The sequence below is a fragment of the Danio rerio genome, chromosome 4, assembly GCF_052040795.2.
Source record: "Danio rerio strain M-AB ecotype USA chromosome 4, GRCz13ab, whole genome shotgun sequence".
In the NCBI taxonomy this organism is placed as follows: Eukaryota; Metazoa; Chordata; class Actinopteri; order Cypriniformes; family Danionidae; genus Danio; species Danio rerio.
In genome coordinates, this window is record NC_141024.2 from 79,357,028 (window position 1) to 79,379,635 (window position 22,608).

The 22,608-nt window shown below is 43.3% G+C and overlaps 1 protein-coding gene and 14 non-coding genes across 15 annotated transcripts in view; 7 read left to right on the top strand and 8 right to left on the bottom strand.

Annotated features, from left to right (window-relative positions):
* The window catches only part of LOC137491081 (uncharacterized), a 554,517-nt gene that overhangs the window by 223,332 nt on the left and 308,577 nt on the right, over positions 1 to 22,608 (top strand). The gene's annotated exons all lie outside the window — the stretch shown is intronic.
* On the top strand, positions 1,124 to 1,206 carry trnal-cag (transfer RNA leucine (anticodon CAG)). Its single transcript has one exon. It is a non-coding gene; the product is annotated as a tRNA-Leu (tRNA).
* Positions 2,284 to 2,356, bottom strand: trnav-cac (transfer RNA valine (anticodon CAC)). The gene has a single exon. It is a non-coding gene; the product is annotated as a tRNA-Val (tRNA).
* On the bottom strand, positions 2,461 to 2,533 carry trnav-aac (transfer RNA valine (anticodon AAC)). Its single transcript has one exon. It is a non-coding gene; the product is annotated as a tRNA-Val (tRNA).
* trnal-cag (transfer RNA leucine (anticodon CAG)) lies at positions 3,860 to 3,942 on the top strand. The gene has a single exon. It is a non-coding gene; the product is annotated as a tRNA-Leu (tRNA).
* On the bottom strand, positions 5,199 to 5,271 carry trnav-aac (transfer RNA valine (anticodon AAC)). Its single transcript has one exon. It is a non-coding gene; the product is annotated as a tRNA-Val (tRNA).
* Positions 6,599 to 6,681, top strand: trnal-cag (transfer RNA leucine (anticodon CAG)). Its single transcript has one exon. It is a non-coding gene; the product is annotated as a tRNA-Leu (tRNA).
* Positions 7,937 to 8,009, bottom strand: trnav-aac (transfer RNA valine (anticodon AAC)). The gene has a single exon. It is a non-coding gene; the product is annotated as a tRNA-Val (tRNA).
* trnal-cag (transfer RNA leucine (anticodon CAG)) lies at positions 9,337 to 9,419 on the top strand. Its single transcript has one exon. It is a non-coding gene; the product is annotated as a tRNA-Leu (tRNA).
* Positions 10,498 to 10,570, bottom strand: trnav-cac (transfer RNA valine (anticodon CAC)). Its single transcript has one exon. It is a non-coding gene; the product is annotated as a tRNA-Val (tRNA).
* Positions 12,075 to 12,157, top strand: trnal-cag (transfer RNA leucine (anticodon CAG)). The gene has a single exon. It is a non-coding gene; the product is annotated as a tRNA-Leu (tRNA).
* On the bottom strand, positions 13,235 to 13,307 carry trnav-cac (transfer RNA valine (anticodon CAC)). Its single transcript has one exon. It is a non-coding gene; the product is annotated as a tRNA-Val (tRNA).
* trnav-aac (transfer RNA valine (anticodon AAC)) lies at positions 13,412 to 13,484 on the bottom strand. The gene has a single exon. It is a non-coding gene; the product is annotated as a tRNA-Val (tRNA).
* trnal-cag (transfer RNA leucine (anticodon CAG)) lies at positions 16,452 to 16,534 on the top strand. The gene has a single exon. It is a non-coding gene; the product is annotated as a tRNA-Leu (tRNA).
* Positions 17,788 to 17,860, bottom strand: trnav-aac (transfer RNA valine (anticodon AAC)). Its single transcript has one exon. It is a non-coding gene; the product is annotated as a tRNA-Phe (tRNA).

Sequence of the window (22,608 nt, forward strand, 5' to 3'; positions counted from 1 at the left end):
GTTCCTTCATCACATTTTCTGAGCTCATGCATAGTCGACAGGTTTTGATCTGATTGGTGTGCATGACTCTAAAGTGCTGTGGCGCTTCCGCCGTCTCGATTTTGGTACTGTATGGTAAGGAGACCATCTCTTCCGGAAATCTGTTTTTTACAAACCTTGTTCCATCTTCTATGTTTGTGCCAGGATACAATCTTCTTTTAATTTTAGATATGGGGAAAACTGCCCTATCTCTCTAGCTTGCTTAAAATTTCTTCATTTGCTAGGTAAACAGGCAGATGCTTGAACGAAACAACATAGTCTCTGTTTTGTAACCTCCGTACTTCAGATTTCACTCCTTTAATTGTCAATCCATTGTCTATTAAAATTTCGGTGTCATCTTCAGTCTCCATTGTTACTTCATACTCCCTTGGTTTGTTTGGGTCTCACCGCCAGCATTCTTCCTTCTCCAATCAGCTCCGTGACTGCTTTGGTTATATCGAATCTTCTTGCATCTTTTACATTTTCTACTTCTACAGTTACTGTTGCTTCCTTTGTGCATACTCTTCTTTGTACCTCTTGCTTATCCTTACCTTTCTCACCTCTTCGTTGGCCGGGCTCTTCATTTTATTTATCTCTTTGTCTGTTGTCAAGTCCATTTTCTTTACCTCTTCGTCTATTATCCAGCCCATTTTCTTTATCCTTTCTTGCAAGTCCCTTCATTTCCATGTCGTTGCCGGGGAATCTGTCCATGATTAAAAATAAAACACACTACATAACCACCCTTCAGTCAGCAAAATGCTGCTGTTAGGTGGTTTTTAAAGACAAAAAGAAAACAAACAAACAAAAACACTCAAGGTCAATAAACAAAAAGGTAGACAAACAAAATGGGGAGAGCCTTTCTCTCCTTACTGCTGCCAACTCACTTCCTGTTTGCTCTATAGCCCCCTCAGGGTGGTGTGGCCGTAAGCAATGACAGCTGTCAAGTGTTGGCTATTGAAACTAGGCACAGCCCCAGGAGGCGAGCACAGATTAGCTGCCTGCAGCGCCAATGAGTGAGAACAGACGGAGCTGGGCAAGCTGTGAAGCACCAGATTCCATGTACTGCGGTGTGGCTCCCAGGAGACAGCTCCTGCCAAGCTTGCATGTCAGGATGGCCGAGCGGTCTAAGGCGCTGCGTTCAGGTCGCAGTCTCCCCTGGAGGTGTGGGTTCGAATCCCACTTCTGACAAACCGAGCCTGCGGCAGTGCGCTCAGGCTGAATTCTTTAACTCTCTGCCCCCATGTCCGAATGATACAGTAACACTGACAAAGTGCCGCATCACGCGGGCTTTTATGCAAGTGCACTGAAAGGGGATCAAAAGAATTGTCCTGGGATAGTGTTGCTTTTTAAGGTTTGCAGGGCATTTTTTTCGTCAAATCCTCGTACAACGTCAAGTCATGACATTTGACAGATCCATGCCCTTGTATCGTGGATCATCCAGTGAGCAGAGAGCCAATTGAGAATGTGCGTAAAAGCAAATCTGAATGTTTCCGCCCAGTTGCTAACAGGAGACCCTCCGCTTGTAAAGCCATCGTGATAACCACAGGAGCCTCCGGTTAGGGTGAGAGCACTGTCTTGTGGTGCCAGCGCAGAGAGACGGAAAGTCACTTTCCACAATGTTTTCATTCAATGTTCTACGCTGGTGGAATCACTTTCCCATTCCCAGTCGGATTACGGATACACTGGTGTCCTTCAAACGACAGCTAACACCCATCTCTTCAGAGTACACCCGAACCCCGGTGAATATCCCTCTCTCTAAAGAAAACGAAACTCCTACTCCAGCACTAAATTCTCTGAGCACAAACAAATTACTTGGAATAAATAGCCCTTTTTCGTATGCATTGCCTTGTCTTGTTGAATACCTCCACTATTGTATGTCGCTTTGGACAAAAGTGTCCGCTAATTGTATGCTTCCGCCCAGTTTCGAACAGGAGACCTTTAGCGTGTAATGCAAACATGATAAACACTACACTACGGAAACCAATAGGCCAGTGCTGCTTCAAGTATTTATAGTCTTTTTTTTATAGAGCTGTCTTGTACGGTCTGCACCGTGAAGGGCCAGCAAACGCACTGGCCACCTGCTCATGCACAACACAAAGCTAAAAGAAATCAGATTCTACGCAAGTTTGCGACACCGCGAGGGGCGGTAAACACTGAGCTGAATTCAAACTTCTAGCCTCACACCGCTCTGCAAAAAGAATGTTTTCAGTGAACGTCAGTACTCAACAGAAGCCTGATTTGACAATTGTCATAAAAGCCAGAGGTTGTTTCCGCCCAGTTTCGAACTGGGGACCTTTCGCGTGTGAGGCGAATGTGATAACCACTACACTACGGAAACCTTCAGGCAAATTGAGCTGATAACCCTTTTTGATTGGGTGCCTGTCGACGATCATTGCTGGTGCGGCAGTGGATGCTATTATTTTCTCGCCAAAAGAAGAGCACTGTTTCTGCTCGGTTTCGAACCGAGGACCTTTCGCGTGTTAGGCGAACGTGATGACCACTACACTACAGAAACCCCACAAGTGCTTTCACCAGCGAAGTTAGGCCTGCAAGGATAAAACAAGGCGTACGCGTTGGTCAATCGAGCGGACAAAGCCAACTCAGCGTGACAAGCTCCCTGCAGGTATTAGGGCCAATTTACAATCCGGGCCCGACACAGCTGTACAGGTCCTTGCGAAATGTCCCCTTTCGTCACATTTGAAGCACCTGAATTCTGGGCGTTCCTTCATCACATTTTCTGAGCTCATGCATAGTCGACAGGTTTTGACCTGATTGGTGTGCATGACTCTAAAGTGCTGTGGCGCTTCCGCCGTCTCGATTTTGGTACTGTATGGTAAGGAGACCATCTCTTCCGGAAATCTGTTTTTTACAAACCTTGTTCCATCTTCTATGTTTGTGCCAGGATACAATCTTCTTTTAATTTTAGATATGGGGAAAACTGCCCTATCTCTCTAGCTTGCTTAAAATTTCTTCATTTGCTAGGTAAACAGGCAGATGCTTGAACGAAACAACATAGTCTCTGTTTTGTAACCTCCGTACTTCAGATTTCACTCCTTTAATTGTCAATCCATTGTCTATTAAAATTTCGGTGTCATCTTCAGTCTCCATTGTTACTTTATACTCCCTTGGTTTGTTTGGGTCTCACCGCCAGCATTCTTCCTTCTCCAATCAGCTCCGTGACTGCTTTGGTTATATCGAATCTTCTTGCATCTTTTACATTTTCTACTTCTACAGTTACTGTTGCTTCCTTTGTGCATACTCTTCTTTGTACCTCTTGCTTATCCTTACCTTTCTCACCTCTTCGTTGGCCGGGCTCTTCATTTTATTTATCTCTTTGTCTGTTGTCAAGTCCATTTTCTTTACCTCTTCGTCTATTATCCAGCCCATTTTCTTTTCCTTTCTTGCAAGTCCCTTCATTTCCATGTCGTTGCCGGGGAATCTGTCCATGATTAAAAATAAAACACACTACATAACCACCCTTCAGTCAGCAAAATGCTGCTGTTAGGTGGTTTTTAAAGACAAAAAGAAAACAAACAAACAAAAACACTCAAGGTCAATAAACAAAAAGGTAGACAAACAAAATGGGGAGAGCCTTTCTCTCCTTACTGCTGCCAACTCACTTCCTGTTTGCTCTATAGCCCCCTCAGGGTGGTGTGGCCGTAAGCAATGACAGCTGTCAAGTGTTGGCTATTGAAACTAGGCGCAGCCCCAGGAGGCGAGCACAGATTAGCTGCCTGCAGCGCCAATGAGTGAGAACAGACGGAGCTGGGCAAGCTGTGAAGCACCAGATTCCATGTACTGCGGTGTGGCTCCCAGGAGACAGCTCCTGCCAAGCTTGCATGTCAGGATGGCCGAGCGGTCTAAGGCGCTGCGTTCAGGTCGCAGTCTCCCCTGGAGGCGTGGGTTCGAATCCCACTTCTGACAAACCGAGCCTGCGGCAGTGCGCTCAGGCTGAATTCTTTAACTCTCTGCCCCCATGTCCGAATGATACAGTAACACTGACAAAGTGCCGCATCACACAGGCTTTTATGCAAGTGCACTGAAAGGGGATCAAAAGAATTGTCCTGGGATAGTGTTGCTTTTTAAGGTTTGCAGGGCATTTTTTTCGTCAAATCCTCGTACAACGTCAAGTCATGACATTTGACAGATCCATGCCCTTGTATCGTGGATCATCCAGTGAGCAGAGAGCCAATTGAGAATGTGCGTAAAAGCAAATCTGAATGTTTCCGCCCAGTTGCTAACAGGAGACCCTCCGCTTGTAAAGCCATCGTGATAACCACAGGAGCCTCCGGTTAGGGTGAGAGCACTGTCTTGTGGTGCCAGCGCAGAGAGACGGAAAGTCACTTTCCACAATGTTTTCATTCAATGTTCTACGCTGGTGGAATCACCTTCCCATTCCCAGTCGGATTACGGATACACTGGTGTCCTTCAAACGACAGCTAACACCCATCTCTTCAGAGTACACCCGAACCCCGGTGAATATCCCTCTCTCTAAAGAAAACGAAACTCCTACTCCAGCACTAAATTCTCTGAGCACAAACAAATTACTTGGAATAAATAGCCCTTTTTCGTATGCGTTGCCTCGTCTTGTTGAATACCTCCACTATTGTATGTCGCTTTGGACAAAAGTGTCCGCTAATTGTATGCTTCCGCCCAGTTTCGAACAGGAGACCTTTAGCGTGTAATGCAAACATGATAAACACTACACTACGGAAACCAATAGGCCAGTGCTGCTTCAAGTATTTATAGTCTTTTTTTTTTATAGAGCTGTCTTGTACGGTCTGCACCGTGAAGGGCCAGCAAACGCACTGGCCACCTGCTCATGCACAACACAAAGCTAAAAGAAATCAGATTCTACGCAAGTTTGCGACACCGCGAGGGGCGGTAAACACTGAGCTGAATTCAAACTTCTAGCCTCACACCGCTCTGCAGAAAGAATGTTTTCAGTGAACGTCAGTACTCAACAGAAGCCTGATTTGACAATTGTCATAAAAGCCAGAGGTTGTTTCCGCCCAGTTTCAAACTGGGGACCTTTCGCGTGTGAGGCGAACGTGATAACCACTACACTACGGAAACCTTCAGGTAAATCGAGCTGATAACCCTTTTTGAATGGGTGCCTGTCGACGATCATTGCTGGTGCGGCAGTGGATGCTATTATTTTCTCGCCAAAAGAAGAGCACTGTTTCTGCTCGGTTTCGAACCGAGGACCTTTCGCGTGTTAGGCGAACGTGATGACCACTACACTACAGAAACCCCACAAGTGCTTTCACCAGCGAAGTTAGGCCTGCAAGGATAAAACAAGGCGTACGCGTTGGTCAATCGAGCGGACAAAGCCAACTCAGCGTGACAAGCTCCCTGCAGGTATTAGGGCCAATTTACAATCCGGGCCCGACACAGCTGTACAGGTCCTTGCGAAATGTCCCCTTTCGTCACATTTGAAGCACCTGAATTCTGGGCGTTCCTTCATCACATTTTCTGAGCTCATGCATAGTCGACAGGTTTTGATCTGATTGGTGTGCATGACTCTAAAGTGCTGTGGCGCTTCCGCCGTCTCGATTTTGGTACTGTATGGTAAGGAGACCATCTCTTCCGGAAATCTGTTTTTTACAAACCTTGTTCCATCTTCTATGTTTGTGCCAGGATACAATCTTCTTTTAATTTTAGATATGGGGAAAACTGCCCTATCTCTCTAGCTTGCTTAAAATTTCTTCATTTGCTAGGTAAACAGGCAGATGCTTGAACGAAACAACATAGTCTCTGTTTTGTAACCTCCGTACTTCAGATTTCACTCCTTTAATTGTCAATCCATTGTCTATTAAAATTTCGGTGTCATCTTCAGTCTCCATTGTTACTTCATACTCCCTTGGTTTGTTTGGGTCTCACCGCCAGCATTCTTCCTTCTCCAATCAGCTCCGTGACTGCTTTGGTTATATCGAATCTTCTTGCATCTTTTACATTTTCTACTTCTACAGTTACTGTTGCTTCCTTTGTGCATACTCTTCTTTGTACCTCTTGCTTATCCTTACCTTTCTCACCTCTTCGTTGGCCGGGCTCTTCATTTTATTTATCTCTTTGTCTGTTGTCAAGTCCATTTTCTTTACCTCTTCGTCTATTATCCAGCCCATTTTCTTTATCCTTTCTTGCAAGTCCCTTCATTTCCATGTCGTTGCCGGGGAATCTGTCCATGATTAAAAATAAAACACACTACATAACCACCCTTCAGTCAGCAAAATGCTGCTGTTAGGTGGTTTTTAAAGACAAAAAGAAAACAAACAAACAAAAACACTCAAGGTCAATAAACAAAAAGGTAGACAAACAAAATGGGGAGAGCCTTTCTCTCCTTACTGCTGCCAACTCACTTCCTGTTTGCTCTATAGCCCCCTCAGGGTGGTGTGGCCGTAAGCAATGACAGCTGTCAAGTGTTGGCTATTGAAACTAGGCACAGCCCCAGGAGGCGAGCACAGATTAGCTGCCTGCAGCGCCAATGAGTGAGAACAGACGGAGCTGGGCAAGCTGTGAAGCACCAGATTCCATGTACTGCGGTGTGGCTCCCAGGAGACAGCTCCTGCCAAGCTTGCATGTCAGGATGGCCGAGCGGTCTAAGGCGCTGCGTTCAGGTCGCAGTCTCCCCTGGAGGCGTGGGTTCGAATCCCACTTCTGACAAACCGAGCCTGCGGCAGTGCGCTCAGGCTGAATTCTTTAACTCTCTGCCCCCATGTCCGAATGATACAGTAACACTGACAAAGTGCCGCATCACGCGGGCTTTTATGCAAGTGCACTGAAAGGGGATCAAAAGAATTGTCCTGGGATAGTGTTGCTTTTTAAGGTTTGCAGGGCATTTTTTTCGTCAAATCCTCGTACAACGTCAAGTCATGACATTTGACAGATCCATGCCCTTGTATCGTGGATCATCCAGTGAGCAGAGAGCCAATTGAGAATGTGCGTAAAAGCAAATCTGAATGTTTCCGCCCAGTTGCTAACAGGAGACCCTCCGCTTGTAAAGCCATCGTGATAACCACAGGAGCCTCCGGTTAGGGTGAGAGCACTGTCTTGTGGTGCCAGCGCAGAGAGACGGAAAGTCACTTTCCACAATGTTTTCATTCAATGTTCTACGCTGGTGGAATCACCTTCCCATTCCCAGTCGGATTACGGATACACTGGTGTCCTTCAAACGACAGCTAACACCCATCTCTTCAGAGTACACCCGAACCCCGGTGAATATCCCTCTCTCTAAAGAAAACGAAACTCCTACTCCAGCACTAAATTCTCTGAGCACAAACAAATTACTTGGAATAAATAGCCCTTTTTCGTATGCATTGCCTCGTCTTGTTGAATACCTCCACTATTGTATGTCGCTTTGGACAAAAGTGTCCGCTAATTGTATGCTTCCGCCCAGTTTCGAACAGGAGACCTTTAGCGTGTAATGCAAACATGATAAACACTACACTACGGAAACCAATAGGCCAGTGCTGCTTCAAGTATTTATAGTCTTTTTTTTTATAGAGCTGTCTTGTACGGTCTGCACCGTGAAGGGCCAGCAAACGCACTGGCCACCTGCTCATGCACAACACAAAGCTAAAAGAAATCAGATTCTACGCAAGTTTGCGACACCGCGAGGGGCGGTAAACACTGAGCTGAATTCAAACTTCTAGCCTCACACCGCTCTGCAGAAAGAATGTTTTCAGTGAACGTCAGTACTCAACAGAAGCCTGATTTGACAATTGTCATAAAAGCCAGAGGTTGTTTCCGCCCAGTTTCAAACTGGGGACCTTTCGCGTGTGAGGCGAACGTGATAACCACTACACTACGGAAACCTTCAGGCAAATCGAGCTGATAACCCTTTTTGAATGGGTGCCTGTCGACGATCATTGCTGGTGCGGCAGTGGATGCTATTATTTTCTCGCCAAAAGAAGAGCACTGTTTCTGCTCGGTTTCGAACCGAGGACCTTTCGCGTGTTAGGCGAACGTGATGACCACTACACTACAGAAACCCCACAAGTGCTTTCACCAGCGAAGTTAGGCCTGCAAGGATAAAACAAGGCGTACGCGTTGGTCAATCGAGCGGACAAAGCCAACTCAGCGTGACAAGCTCCCTGCAGGTATTAGGGCCAATTTACAATCCGGGCCCGACACAGCTGTACAGGTCCTTGCGAAATGTCCCCTTTCGTCACATTTGAAGCACCTGAATTCTGGGCGTTCCTTCATCACATTTTCTGAGCTCATGCATAGTCGACAGGTTTTGATCTGATTGGTGTGCATGACTCTAAAGTGCTGTGGCGCTTCCGCCGTCTCGATTTTGGTACTGTATGGTAAGGAGACCATCTCTTCCGGAAATCTGTTTTTTACAAACCTTGTTCCATCTTCTATGTTTGTGCCAGGATACAATCTTCTTTTAATTTTAGATATGGGGAAAACTGCCCTATCTCTCTAGCTTGCTTAAAATTTCTTCATTTGCTAGGTAAACAGGCAGATGCTTGAACGAAACAACATAGTCTCTGTTTTGTAACCTCCGTACTTCAGATTTCACTCCTTTAATTGTCAATCCATTGTCTATTAAAATTTCGGTGTCATCTTCAGTCTCCATTGTTACTTCATACTCCCTTGGTTTGTTTGGGTCTCACCGCCAGCATTCTTCCTTCTCCAATCAGCTCCGTGACTGCTTTGGTTATATCGAATCTTCTTGCATCTTTTACATTTTCTACTTCTACAGTTACTGTTGCTTCCTTTGTGCATACTCTTCTTTGTACCTCTTGCTTATCCTTACCTTTCTCACCTCTTCGTTGGCCGGGCTCTTCATTTTATTTATCTCTTTGTCTGTTGTCAAGTCCATTTTCTTTACCTCTTCGTCTATTATCCAGCCCATTTTCTTTATCCTTTCTTGCAAGTCCCTTCATTTCCATGTCGTTGCCGGGGAATCTGTCCATGATTAAAAATAAAACACACTACATAACCACCCTTCAGTCAGCAAAATGCTGCTGTTAGGTGGTTTTTAAAGACAAAAAGAAAACAAACAAACAAAAACACTCAAGGTCAATAAACAAAAAGGTAGACAAACAAAATGGGGAGAGCCTTTCTCTCCTTACTGCTGCCAACTCACTTCCTGTTTGCTCTATAGCCCCCTCAGGGTGGTGTGGCCGTAAGCAATGACAGCTGTCAAGTGTTGGCTATTGAAACTAGGCGCAGCCCCAGGAGGCGAGCACAGATTAGCTGCCTGCAGCGCCAATGAGTGAGAACAGACGGAGCTGGGCAAGCTGTGAAGCACCAGATTCCATGTACTGCGGTGTGGCTCCCAGGAGACAGCTCCTGCCAAGCTTGCATGTCAGGATGGCCGAGCGGTCTAAGGCGCTGCGTTCAGGTCGCAGTCTCCCCTGGAGGCGTGGGTTCGAATCCCACTTCTGACAAACCGAGCCTGCGGCAGTGCGCTCAGGCTGAAATCTTTAACTCTCTGCCCCCATGTCCGAATGATACAGTAACACTGACAAAGTGCCGCATCACGCGGGCTTTTATGCAAGTGCACTGAAAGGGGATCAAAAGAATTGTCCTGGGATAGTGTTGCTTTTTAAGGTTTGCAGGGCATTTTTTTCGTCAAATCCTCGTACAACGTCAAGTCATGACATTTGACAGATCCATGCCCTTGTATCGTGGATCATCCAGTGAGCAAAGAGCCAATTGAGAATGTGCGTAAAAGCAAATCTGAATGTTTCCGCCCAGTTGCTAACAGGAGACCCTCCGCTTGTAAAGCCATCGTGATAACCACAGGAGCCTCCGGTTAGGGTGAGAGCACTGTCTTGTGGTGCCAGCGCAGAGAGACGGAAAGTCACTTTCCACAATGTTTTCATTCAATGTTCTACGCTGGTGGAATCACCTTCCCATTCCCACTCGGATTACGGATACACTGGTGTCCTTCAAACGACAGCTAACACCCATCTCTTCAGAGTACACCCGAACCCCGGTGAATATCCCTCTCTCTAAAGAAAACGAAACTCCTACTCCAGCACTAAATTCTCTGAGCACAAACAAATTACTTGGAATAAATAGCCCTTTTTCGTATGCATTGCCTCGTCTTGTTGAATACCTCCACTATTGTATGTCGCTTTGGACAAAAGTGTCCGCTAATTGTATGCTTCCGCCCAGTTTCGAACAGGAGACCTTTAGCGTGTAATGCAAACATGATAAACACTACACTACGGAAACCAATAGGCCAGTGCTGCTTCAAGTATTTATAGTCTTTTTTTTTATAGAGCTGTCTTGTACGGTCTGCACCGTGAAGGGCCAGCAAACGCACTGGCCACCTGCTCATGCACAACACAAAGCTAAAAGAAATCAGATTCTACGCAAGTTTGCGACACCGCGAGGGGCGGTAAACACTGAGCTGAATTCAAACTTCTAGCCTCACACCGCTCTGCAGAAAGAATGTTTTCAGTGAACGTCAGTACTCAACAGAAGCCTGATTTGACAATTGTCATAAAAGCCAGAGGTTGTTTCCGCCCAGTTTCGAACTGGGGACCTTTCGCGTGTGAGGCGAACGTGATAACCACTACACTACGGAAACCTTCAGGCAAATCGAGCTGATAACCCTTTTTGATTGGGTGCCTGTCGACGATCATTGCTGGTGCGGCAGTGGATGCTATTATTTTCTCGCCAAAAGAAGAGCACTGTTTTTGCTCGGTTTCGAACCGAGGACCTTTCGCGTGTTAGGCGAACGTGATGACCACTACACTACAGAAACCCCACAAGTGCTTTCACCAGCGAAGTTAGGCCTGCAAGGATAAAACAAGGCGTACGCGTTGGTCAATCGAGCGGACAAAGCCAACTCAGCGTGACAAGCTCCCTGCAGGTATTAGGGCCAATTTACAATCCGGGCCCGACACAGCTGTACAGGTCCTTGCGAAATGTCCCCTTTCGTCACATTTGAAGCACCTGAATTCTGGGCGTTATTTCATCACATTTTCTGAGCTCATGCATAGTCGACAGGTTTTGACCTGATTGGTGTGCATGACTCTAAAGTGCTGTGGCGCTTCCGCCGTCTCGATTTTGGTACTGTATGGTAAGGAGACCATCTCTTCCGGAAATCTGTTTTTTACAAACCTTGTTCCATCTTCTATGTTTGTGCCAGGATACAATCTTCTTTTAGTTTTAGATATGGGGAAAACTGCCCTATCTCTCTAGCTTGCTTAAAATTTCTTCATTTGCTAGGTAAACAGGCAGATGCTTGAACGAAACAACATAGTCTCTGTTTTGTAACCTCCGTACTTCAGATTTCACTCCTTTAATTGTCAATCCATTGTCTATTAAAATTTCGGTGTCATCTTCAGTCTCCATTGTTACTTCATACTCCCTTGGTTTGTTTGGGTCTCACCGCCAGCATTCTTCCTTCTCCAATCAGCTCCGTGACTGCTTTGGTTATATCGAATCTTCTTGCATCTTTTACATTTTCTACTTCTACAGTTACTGTTGCTTCCTTTGTGCATACTCTTCTTTGTACCTCTTGCTTATCCTTACCTTTCTCACCTCTTCGTTGGCCGGGCTCTTCATTTTATTTATCTCTTTGTCTGTTGTCAAGTCCATTTTCTTTACCTCTTCGTCTATTATCCAGCCCATTTTCTTTATCCTTTCTTGCAAGTCCCTTCATTTCCATGTCGTTGCCGGGGAATCTGTCCATGATTAAAAATAAAACACACTACATAACCACCCTTCAGTCAGCAAAATGCTGCTGTTAGGTGGTTTTTAAAGACAAAAAGAAAACAAACAAACAAAAACACTCAAGGTCAATAAACAAAAAGGTAGACAAACAAAATGGGGAGAGCCTTTCTCTCCTTACTGCTGCCAACTCACTTCCTGTTTGCTCTATAGCCCCCTCAGGGTGGTGTGGCCGTAAGCAATGACAGCTGTCAAGTGTTGGCTATTGAAACTAGGCACAGCCCCAGGAGGCGAGCACAGATTAGCTGCCTGCAGCGCCAATGAGTGAGAACAGACGGAGCTGGGCAAGCTGTGAAGCACCAGATTCCATGTACTGCGGTGTGGCTCCCAGGAGACAGCTCCTGCCAAGCTTGCATGTCAGGATGGCCGAGCGGTCTAAGGCGCTGCGTTCAGGTCGCAGTCTCCCCTGGAGGCGTGGGTTCGAATCCCACTTCTGACAAACCGAGCCTGCGGCAGTGCGCTCAGGCTGAATTCTTTAACTCTCTGCCCCCATGTCCGAATGATACAGTAACACTGACAAAGTGCCGCATCACGCGGGCTTTTATGCAAGTGCACTGAAAGGGGATCAAAAGAATTGTCCTGGGATAGTGTTGCTTTTTAAGGTTTGCAGGGCATTTTTTTCGTCAAATCCTCGTACAACGTCAAGTCATGACATTTGACAGATCCATGCCCTTGTATCGTGGATCATCCAGTGAGCAGAGAGCCAATTGAGAATGTGCGTAAAAGCAAATCTGAATGTTTCCGCCCAGTTGCTAACAGGAGACCCTCCGCTTGTAAAGCCATCGTGATAACCACAGGAGCCTCCGGTTAGGGTGAGAGCACTGTCTTGTGGTGCCAGCGCAGAGAGACGGAAAGTCACTTTCCACAATGTTTTCATTCAATGTTCTACGCTGGTGGAATCACTTTCCCATTCCCAGTCGGATTACGGATACACTGGTGTCCTTCAAACGACAGCTAACACCCATCTCTTCAGAGTACACCCGAACCCCGGTGAATATCCCTCTCTCTAAAGAAAACGAAACTCCTACTCCAGCACTAAATTCTCTGAGCACAAACAAATTACTTGGAATAAATAGCCCTTTTTCGTATGCATTGCCTTGTCTTGTTGAATACCTCCACTATTGTATGTCGCTTTGGACAAAAGTGTCCGCTAATTGTATGCTTCCGCCCAGTTTCGAACAGGAGACCTTTAGCGTGTAATGCAAACATGATAAACACTACACTACGGAAACCAATAGGCCAGTGCTGCTTCAAGTATTTATAGTCTTTTTTTTATAGAGCTGTCTTGTACGGTCTGCACCGTGAAGGGCCAGCAAACGCACTGGCCACCTGCTCATGCACAACACAAAGCTAAAAGAAATCAGATTCTACGCAAGTTTGCGACACCGCGAGGGGCGGTAAACACTGAGCTGAATTCAAACTTCTAGCCTCACACCGCTCTGCAAAAAGAATGTTTTCAGTGAACGTCAGTACTCAACAGAAGCCTGATTTGACAATTGTCATAAAAGCCAGAGGTTGTTTCCGCCCAGTTTCGAACTGGGGACCTTTCGCGTGTGAGGCGAATGTGATAACCACTACACTACGGAAACCTTCAGGCAAATTGAGCTGATAACCCTTTTTGATTGGGTGCCTGTCGACGATCATTGCTGGTGCGGCAGTGGATGCTATTATTTTCTCGCCAAAAGAAGAGCACTGTTTCTGCTCGGTTTCGAACCGAGGACCTTTCGCGTGTTAGGCGAACGTGATGACCACTACACTACAGAAACCCCACAAGTGCTTTCACCAGCGAAGTTAGGCCTGCAAGGATAAAACAAGGCGTACGCGTTGGTCAATCGAGCGGACAAAGCCAACTCAGCGTGACAAGCTCCCTGCAGGTATTAGGGCCAATTTACAATCCGGGCCCGACACAGCTGTACAGGTCCTTGCGAAATGTCCCCTTTCGTCACATTTGAAGCACCTGAATTCTGGGCGTTCCTTCATCACATTTTCTGAGCTCATGCATAGTCGACAGGTTTTGACCTGATTGGTGTGCATGACTCTAAAGTGCTGTGGCGCTTCCGCCGTCTCGATTTTGGTACTGTATGGTAAGGAGACCATCTCTTCCGGAAATCTGTTTTTTACAAACCTTGTTCCATCTTCTATGTTTGTGCCAGGATACAATCTTCTTTTAATTTTAGATATGGGGAAAACTGCCCTATCTCTCTAGCTTGCTTAAAATTTCTTCATTTGCTAGGTAAACAGGCAGATGCTTGAACGAAACAACATAGTCTCTGTTTTGTAACCTCCGTACTTCAGATTTCACTCCTTTAATTGTCAATCCATTGTCTATTAAAATTTCGGTGTCATCTTCAGTCTCCATTGTTACTTCATACTCCCTTGGTTTGTTTGGGTCTCACCGCCAGCATTCTTCCTTCTCCAATCAGCTCCGTGACTGCTTTGGTTATATCGAATCTTCTTGCATCTTTTACATTTTCTACTTCTACAGTTACTGTTGCTTCCTTTGTGCATACTCTTCTTTGTACCTCTTGCTTATCCTTACCTTTCTCACCTCTTCGTTGGCCGGGCTCTTCATTTTATTTATCTCTTTGTCTGTTGTCAAGTCCATTTTCTTTACCTCTTCGTCTATTATCCAGCCCATTTTCTTTATCCTTTCTTGCAAGTCCCTTCATTTCCATGTCGTTGCCGGGGAATCTGTCCATGATTAAAAATAAAACACACTACATAACCACCCTTCAGTCAGCAAAATGCTGCTGTTAGGTGGTTTTTAAAGACAAAAAGAAAACAAACAAACAAAAACACTCAAGGTCAATAAACAAAAAGGTAGACAAACAAAATGGGGAGAGCCTTTCTCTCCTTACTGCTGCCAACTCACTTCCTGTTTGCTCTATAGCCCCCTCAGGGTGGTGTGGCCGTAAGCAATGACAGCTGTCAAGTGTTGGCTATTGAAACTTTCAAATTTATTAAAATTTTATAAATTTTATAAATTTTATAAATTTTATAAAATTATTGAAATTTTTTTATATATACCTTTCTCACCTCTTCGTTGGCCGGGCTCTTCATTTTATTTATCTCTTTGTCTGTTGTCAAGTCCATTTTCTTTACCTCTTCGTCTATAATCCAGCCAATTTTCTTTATCCTTTCTTGCAAGTCCCTCCATTTCCATGTCATTGCCGGGGAATCTGTCCATGATTAAAAATAAAACACACTACGGCCCCGTTTACACTAGTGCGTTTTAGTTTTAAAACGGCGTTTTAGAATGAAAACGATCCGCGTCCACACTCGCGTTTTACCCAGCGTTTCTGAACTGCTCTCCGTCCACACCAAAACGCTGAAAACGCACATCACGTGACCACACACACACACTTTGGCAATCGCTGGAGCCCATCTACCCAGATGAGAGCTCTGCTAGTCGGACTTTTCATGAAGCATCTCCCGCTGGATCTAATCTCACTATATTTATTAATAGTGATATTTCATTCATCTTGTTGTCTTTATCTAACGACATATTCCCTGACTTTGGTCATTGGAATCTATTACTTGTTCTCAGGTAACGTGTTTTGGCTGAGCGCAAAGATAAGTTAATGATTAATGTAAGCACGTAGCCTACATTCTGTATATTGACTGATCGCTTGCCTTTATTTCCTATAATGTATAAACTTATTGTATGTTATACTTTTATAATGGCCATTATCGATTATTAAAACTGATATTCAGCAAAAGAGAGGGTATGTTTCGTATTTTAACTGAAATTGAAAGGAGGCAGTTGTTATCGGCTCCGTTTTGTTATAAATATGCACACAGTGAAGATGACGCTCATGCAGCACGACGCTTCAACATTTCTGCTGTCTGTTTAGTTGTTAATATTAAAATAAAAATAGGCAGTTCCTTATATCATGTTTACATTTTATTGTTGAGAAAGTGAAACAACGTAGCCAAGGTGATGTGAATGAAGTTATAAAGTACACTGTTCCCTGTGAAGATTGACGCGTGTCCTCGGTATGTTTTCCATATCAAACTGAGAAGAAGAGATGCAGCCTTGATCAAACTTGCGAAGTCTGAACTTACACGGAGAAGTATCAGGACTGAACTGTGTGTGGGCTACTTAATATTGAGGAAAAGCCCCAATCAGAGAGGCGAATGTCTGCAGCCCCGCCTCCGTTTTCAGATGTCTCCGTCTTTCCCCATCCACACTGAGACGGAGCAGCAGCGTTTTAGAATGAAAACGGCCTCTCCAGTGTTTTCGAAACGCTCCGTTTTCGGCGCTCGAGAACTCCGGCGTAGTGTGGACGGATGGCGTAACCGTAGCAAAACTTATGCGTTTTCAAACTAAAACGCATTAGTGTAAACGGGGCCTACATAACCACCCTTCAGTCAGCAAAATGCTGCTGTTAGGTGGTTTTTAAAGACAAAAAGAAAACAAACAAACAAAAACACTCAAGGTCAATAAACAAAAAGGTAGACAAACAAAATGGGGAGAGCCTTTCTCTCCTTACTGCTGCCAACTCACTTCCTGTTTGCTCTATAGCCCCCTCAGGGTGGTGTGGCCGTAAGCAATGACAGCTGTCAAGTGTTGGCTATTGAAACTAGGCGCAGCCCCAGGAGGCGAGCACAGATTAGCTGCCTGCAGCGCCAATGAGCTGGACAGCCGGAGCTGGGCAAGCTGTGAAGCACCAGATTCCATGTCACGGTACTGCGGTGTGGCTCCCAGGAGACAGCTCCTGCCAAGCTTGCATGTCAGGATGGCCGAGCGGTCTAAGGCGCTGCGTTCAGGTCGCAGTCTCCCCTGGAGGCGTGGGTTCGAATCCCACTTCTGACAAACCGAGCCTGTGGCAGTGCGCTCAGGCTGAATTCTTCAACTCTCTGCCCCCATGTCCGAATGATACAGTAACACTGACAAAGTGCCGCATCACGTGGGCTTTAATGCAAGTGCACTGAAAGGGGATCAAAAGAATTGTCCTGGGATGGTGTTGCTTTTTAAGGTTTGCAGGGCATTTTTTTCGTCAAATCCTCGTACAACGTCAAGTCATGACATTTGACAGATCCATGCCCTTGTATCGTGGATCATCCAGTGAGCAGAGAGCCAATTGAGAATGTGCGTAAAAGCAAATCTGAATGTTTCTGCCCAGTTGCTAACAGGAGACCCTCCGCTTGTAAAGCCATCGTGATAACCACAGGAGCCTCCGGTTAGGGTGAGAGCACTGTCTTGTGGTGCCAGCGCAGAGAGACGGAAAGTCACTTTCCACAATGTTTTCATTCAATGTTCTACGCTGGTGGAATCACCTTCCCATTCCCACTCGGATTACGGATACACTGGTGTCCTTTAAACGACAGCTAACACCCATCTCTTCAGAGTACACCCGAACCCCGGTGAATATCCCTCTCTCTAAAGAAAACGAAACTCCTACTCCAGCACTAAATTCTCTGAGCACAAACAAATTACTTGGAATAAATAGCCCTTTTTCGTATGCATTGCCTCGTCTTGTTGAATACCTCCACTATTGTATGTCGCTTTGGACAAAAGTGTCCGCTAATTGTATGCTTCCGCCCAGTTTCGAACAGGAGACCTTTAGCGTGTAATGCAAACATGATAAACACTACACTACGGAAACCAATAGGCCAGTGCTGCTTCAAGTATTTATAGTCTTTTTTTATAGAGCTGTCTTGTACGGTCTGCACCGTGAAGGGCCAGCAAACGCACTGGCCACCTGCTCATGCACAACACAAAGCTAAAAGAAATCAGATTCTACGCAAGTTTGCGACACCACGAGGGGCGGTAAACACTGAGCTGAATTCAAACTTCTAGCCTCACACCGCTCTGCAGAAAGAATGTTTTCAGTGAACGTCAGTACTCAACAGAAGCCTGATTTGACAATTGTCATAAAAGCCAAAGGTTGTTTCCACCCATTTTCAAACTGGGGACCTTTCGCGTGTGAGGTGAACATAATAACCACTACACTACGGAAACCTTCAGGCAAATCGAGCTGATAACCCTTTTTGATTGGGTGCCTGTCGCCGATCATTGCTGATGCGGCAGTGGATGCTATTATTTTCTCGCCAAAAGAAGAGCACTGTTTCTGCTCGATTTCGTACCGAGGACCTTTCGCGTTTTAGGCGAATGTGATGACCACTACACTACAGAAACCCCACAAGTGCTTCCACCAGCGAAGTTAGGCCTGCAAGGATAAAACAAGGCGTACGCGTTGGTCAATCGAGCGGACAAAGCCAACTCAGCGTGACAAGCTCCCTGCAGGTATTAGGGCCAATTTACAATCCGGGCCCGACACAGCTGTATAGGTCCTTGCGAAATGTCCCCTTTCGTCACATTTGAAGCACCTGAATTCTGGGCGTTCCTTCATCACATTTTCTGAGCTCATGCATAGTCGACAGGTTTTTACCTGATTGGTGTGCATGACTCTAAAGTGCTGTGGCGCTTCCGCCGTCTCGATTTTGGTACTGTATGGTAAGGAGACCATCTCTTCCGGAAATCTGTTTTTTACAAACCTTGTTCCATCTTCTATGTTTGTGCCAGGATACAATCTTCTTTTAATTTTAGATATGGGGAAAACTCCCCATCTCTCTACCTTGCTTAAAATTTCTTCATTTGCTAGGTAAACAGGCAGATGCTTGAACGAAACAACATAGTCTCTGTTTTGTAACCTCCGTACTTCAGATTTCACTCCTTTAATTGTCAATCCATTGTCTATTAAAATTTCGGTGTCATCTTCAGTCTCCATTGTTACTTCATACTCCCTTTGTTTGTTTGGGTCTCACCGCCAGCATTCTTCCTTCTCCAATCAGCTCCGTGACTGCTTTGGTTATATCAAATCTTCTTGCATCTTTTACATTTTCTACTTCTACAGTTACTGTTGCTTCCTTTGTGCATACTCTTCTTTGTACCTCTTGCTTATCCTTACTTTTCTCACCTCTTCGTTGGCCGGGCTCTTCATTTTATTTATCTCTTTGTCTGTTGTCAAGTCCATTTTCTTTATCTCTTCGTCTATTATCCAGCCCATTTTCTTTATCCTTTCTTGCAAGTCCCTCCATTTCCATGTCGTTGCCGGGGAATCTGTCCATGATTAAAAATAAAACACACTACATAACCACCCTTCAGTCAGCAAAATGCTGCTGTTGAAGATTTCTATTCTCTCAGTGTGAAGTATTTTCTAAGTGTAAAGCAGTTAATTTTCTCTTCACAAAATGTATGTAGTGTTTGCAGCAAACATGCCAGCGTGTGTTAAAAATACAGTGATATGTCTGTGTAAGATGAGAGTGCCTGCACAGAAGCAACACTAGGAGAAGGCTGAGTGACTGATTGTGTAGAATAACTGAATATGTAAAGCACTGATTATATAGGTTAAATACTTCTATGAAGCTATATGTGTCAGAAGTTAGAATGAGTAACATATTATCAAGTGATTATGCTTTCATGACAATGTATGTAAACACTTAATCCTTTTGCATAAGTTGCATCTATACTTTGCTGACATAGACCTGTAACATCTCTGCTGACATGAGCTAGTGGGCTGAGAGCCAAGAATAGCAGGACTCCTTAGACTAGAAACCTATTCAAAAATGGTCAAGAGTTAAAAAGAGACTTAGGGGTGTGTCAAATAATCCTGTATAAAAATTGTAACAAACACAGATACTTCAGAAGGTGCAGGAGAGACTTCAGAAGGAGCAGGAGAGACTTTGGAAGGTGTCCAGGAGAGACTTCAGAATGCTCTGGGGTCTGCTCTGCTCTTTCTCGGCTTTATTATGGAGAATAAAGTCTATTTTCTGATATTCAAAACCTCTGGTCTGATAATTTCTAATTGATAAGTCAAAATTTACGACAAATGGCGCCCAACGTGGGGCTGGAAAGAGACAAACGGGTGACACTGGACATGCTGGGGCTTGGAGGAAAAACACAAATATGTGGCCACGATAAAAAACGGTAAGCAATTTTAAGCTTATACGTTTGTGTTTTTTCTACCAAGGACCTGCTTGTAACGGTAAAAAGTCACTTGAACTGTTTCTCCAGCTATAACGAACTACAAGTAAAACTAAAAAGTAAAGATATGAAAGGAAAACAAAGGGGTTTTGAATACCAGATGAAAATAACAATTTGCATGCAAATGATCTGTGTTTTCCTAAGAGGGCCTTGACGGATAGGATAAACGTTAACTAGTAACTGTTACTCATGTTTGGGAAATTTTTTAATATTATGAAGAATATGCATAGAGCATTTTTAAGTTAAGAGGAAGCAGATTAATAAAGTAGAGAGAAGCGCGCAAAGACCTCGGAGTACCCGTTCTGTTTTAATAATAATAAATATTATTATTCAGGAGGCTGGGGGAAAAAAGGCACAAATCCTGTGAAATGCTATTTTTACTGAAGGACAGTAAAGACGGGAGCAGAAGTAATAGGTCACTCAAGAGGAGTGTAGTGGAGAATTCTGTGGTTATAGCTCTAAGGTTAGAGGCTGTTCGGACAGGTCACTCAAGAGGAGTGAGGTGTATGTATGTAATTGTAAGTATTTGTGTATTTGTCTGTGTTGCTGGGGTGCTTAGAAGCTATCACCTTTGATCTAGAGAGACTAGAATAGAGGTGAGGTTCAGGTTACACAGTGTAAGAGATAGGTTAGAATGAGTGAGAAGTATGATTGTGTTTAGAAGTATGGTTGCAATAAGAGTGAGTTTAAAAGAATTATCGTTTTATATTATAATATAAAAGAAGGACTGCATATGTTGTGTGATTTAAGAACAATAAGATAGAGAGTGATGCAGTTTAGGGAAGATATTGTGATACAGAGGAGGATTAAGCCTCATAAAATTAATTGAGATCATATTGCATTTGAAAGACACAAACTAAAAACAAGAATATACTAGTTAAACATTTTTCTGAATAATCTCTGTGTGTTTGAAGTGTTTTTAAGTATGAACTAGGCAGAGAGGTGACTGAAATTCCTGACATGCCGACAGTCTGGAAGAAGGTCTGCTTCAGGAGTGGTAAGAATCTGTCTATTTTAAGAACAAAAGTTTCACAGGACAGATAGAAGCTAAAGAGTAAAGATATATTATAAGGTATTAAATAAATAGAAATATTATAAAGTAATGTAATAAGATAAATAAAATAACAAAAATATTAATGATAGAATAAGATTAAAAAAATAAAAAGTGTTATTAAAAATGCAACTGAAAGCTATACTAATAAATATTAAGAAATAAAAAATTGAAGCATGGAAATATCTACATATGGAGATTAATAGTTATATTGATCGGGAAATAAATTTACTAAATCAGTATGAATAAAAATAGATAAGTTAATGATTTGAGTAAATAAAGAATTAGAAGAGAAAACTTTAATGAATATGGATTTATTGAAGAGTTAATGATCAAATGTTTAAGGAAAATAAGTCCAAAGGAAAATGAATTAGGAAAAGCTAAGAGATAAAAATGTTAACTTTTGAAAAGGAAAAGAAGCATAGGAAAATGTAGAAAAAAGAAGTCCAAACATTGTTTAATAGAATAAAGAGATGATATTTAAAAATATATATATTAAAGCGATAAAATAAAAATTAGAAAAAAAAAAAAAACAGTAACATTTTGAAGAAAACAAGATTTGGCTTTAAAAGATAAAATTATGTTTAAGTGCAATAAAAAATTGTTGTGGTTTAAGTTGACTGTTGTTATCTGTTTTAAAGTCAGCTACAGGCTGTCATCTGAGCCAACAGCTATTTGTAGTAAAAGCAGTGAGTCAGATGTAAAGCAAAGACACTGAGGAGAAATGAAAGAACAGCATAGTGAGTTCAAAAATTATATAGTTAATAATTTATGTACCTAAAAATTAATTTAAAATTTAAAATTGCATTTCAGATAGGAAAAATGCTTAAAGTAAACAAACATGTAGAGTTAACATAGTACTATGAACTCTAAGCTATTGCAGTAAGGATTTTGAACAGTTATATCAGATGTAAGCACCATGTAGTGCTGGTGAATTAAAAACAGAAATGTTAGAGAAATTAAAATAATGTAAGAGGTAATGTAACTAGTGAGGAAGCACTGGAATAAATTAGGAAAAATAAGTGAAGCACAATCTGAAGCCAAATAAATTAATTATAAGAACATTTAACAAATAGAAAATTAAGCATATTTACATTTGATAAAAATGATTGAGAATTAGAAAAAATAAGTTGTTAAACAGCAAATAAAAATAGATAAATAAATTAATTAATTAATAAAAGAAATGGATAAAAGGAGTCTTTATTTGATGAAGGAAAAAATGGGGAAAAAAAGAGTCATGAGCTAAATTCTATATATATTAATTAAGAGGACATAGGGATGAACTTTGGGGGACTGTAGTCTCGTACCTACCAGACATCTCTGAGTACACTGGCAAATGGAAAGGTGTGTGAAAAAACACAAAGAGCAAAATGGCTGTGGACACTTGTGACATGAACTTTTTGCCCAAGACTTACTGAGGACTGAAAAAGCTACATTTGTTCAGAGACATTCAAAAGAGACACTAACAAGAGACTGATGAACTGTTCAAAGAGAAAAAACGCTCCACCAGAACTTTACATCAGCTGAGTCAAAGAAAGAAGCCAGCCCAAAGAGAGAGGGGGAAACACTGTGCCCTGATATGAAGGAATTTCAGGACACCACAGAAAAGACTAGCACCATCTGTGAACTAGTTGTCTTAGGTTGCGAGGGGGGATAGTCTGACAGTCCATCTCAAAGTAGCTTCTATAGTCCAGATTCAGTTAAAGCATTACAGAAGGAAATTAAGAACAAAAGTGTAGCTACCCATTCTTGTATCAAATCAGACTCCTGTCAATTTGAGAGAAATTATTATGATGCAAATTTTTAAGTAAGAAAAAGTGTTATAAGGTAATTTCAAGGTGAAAACTTT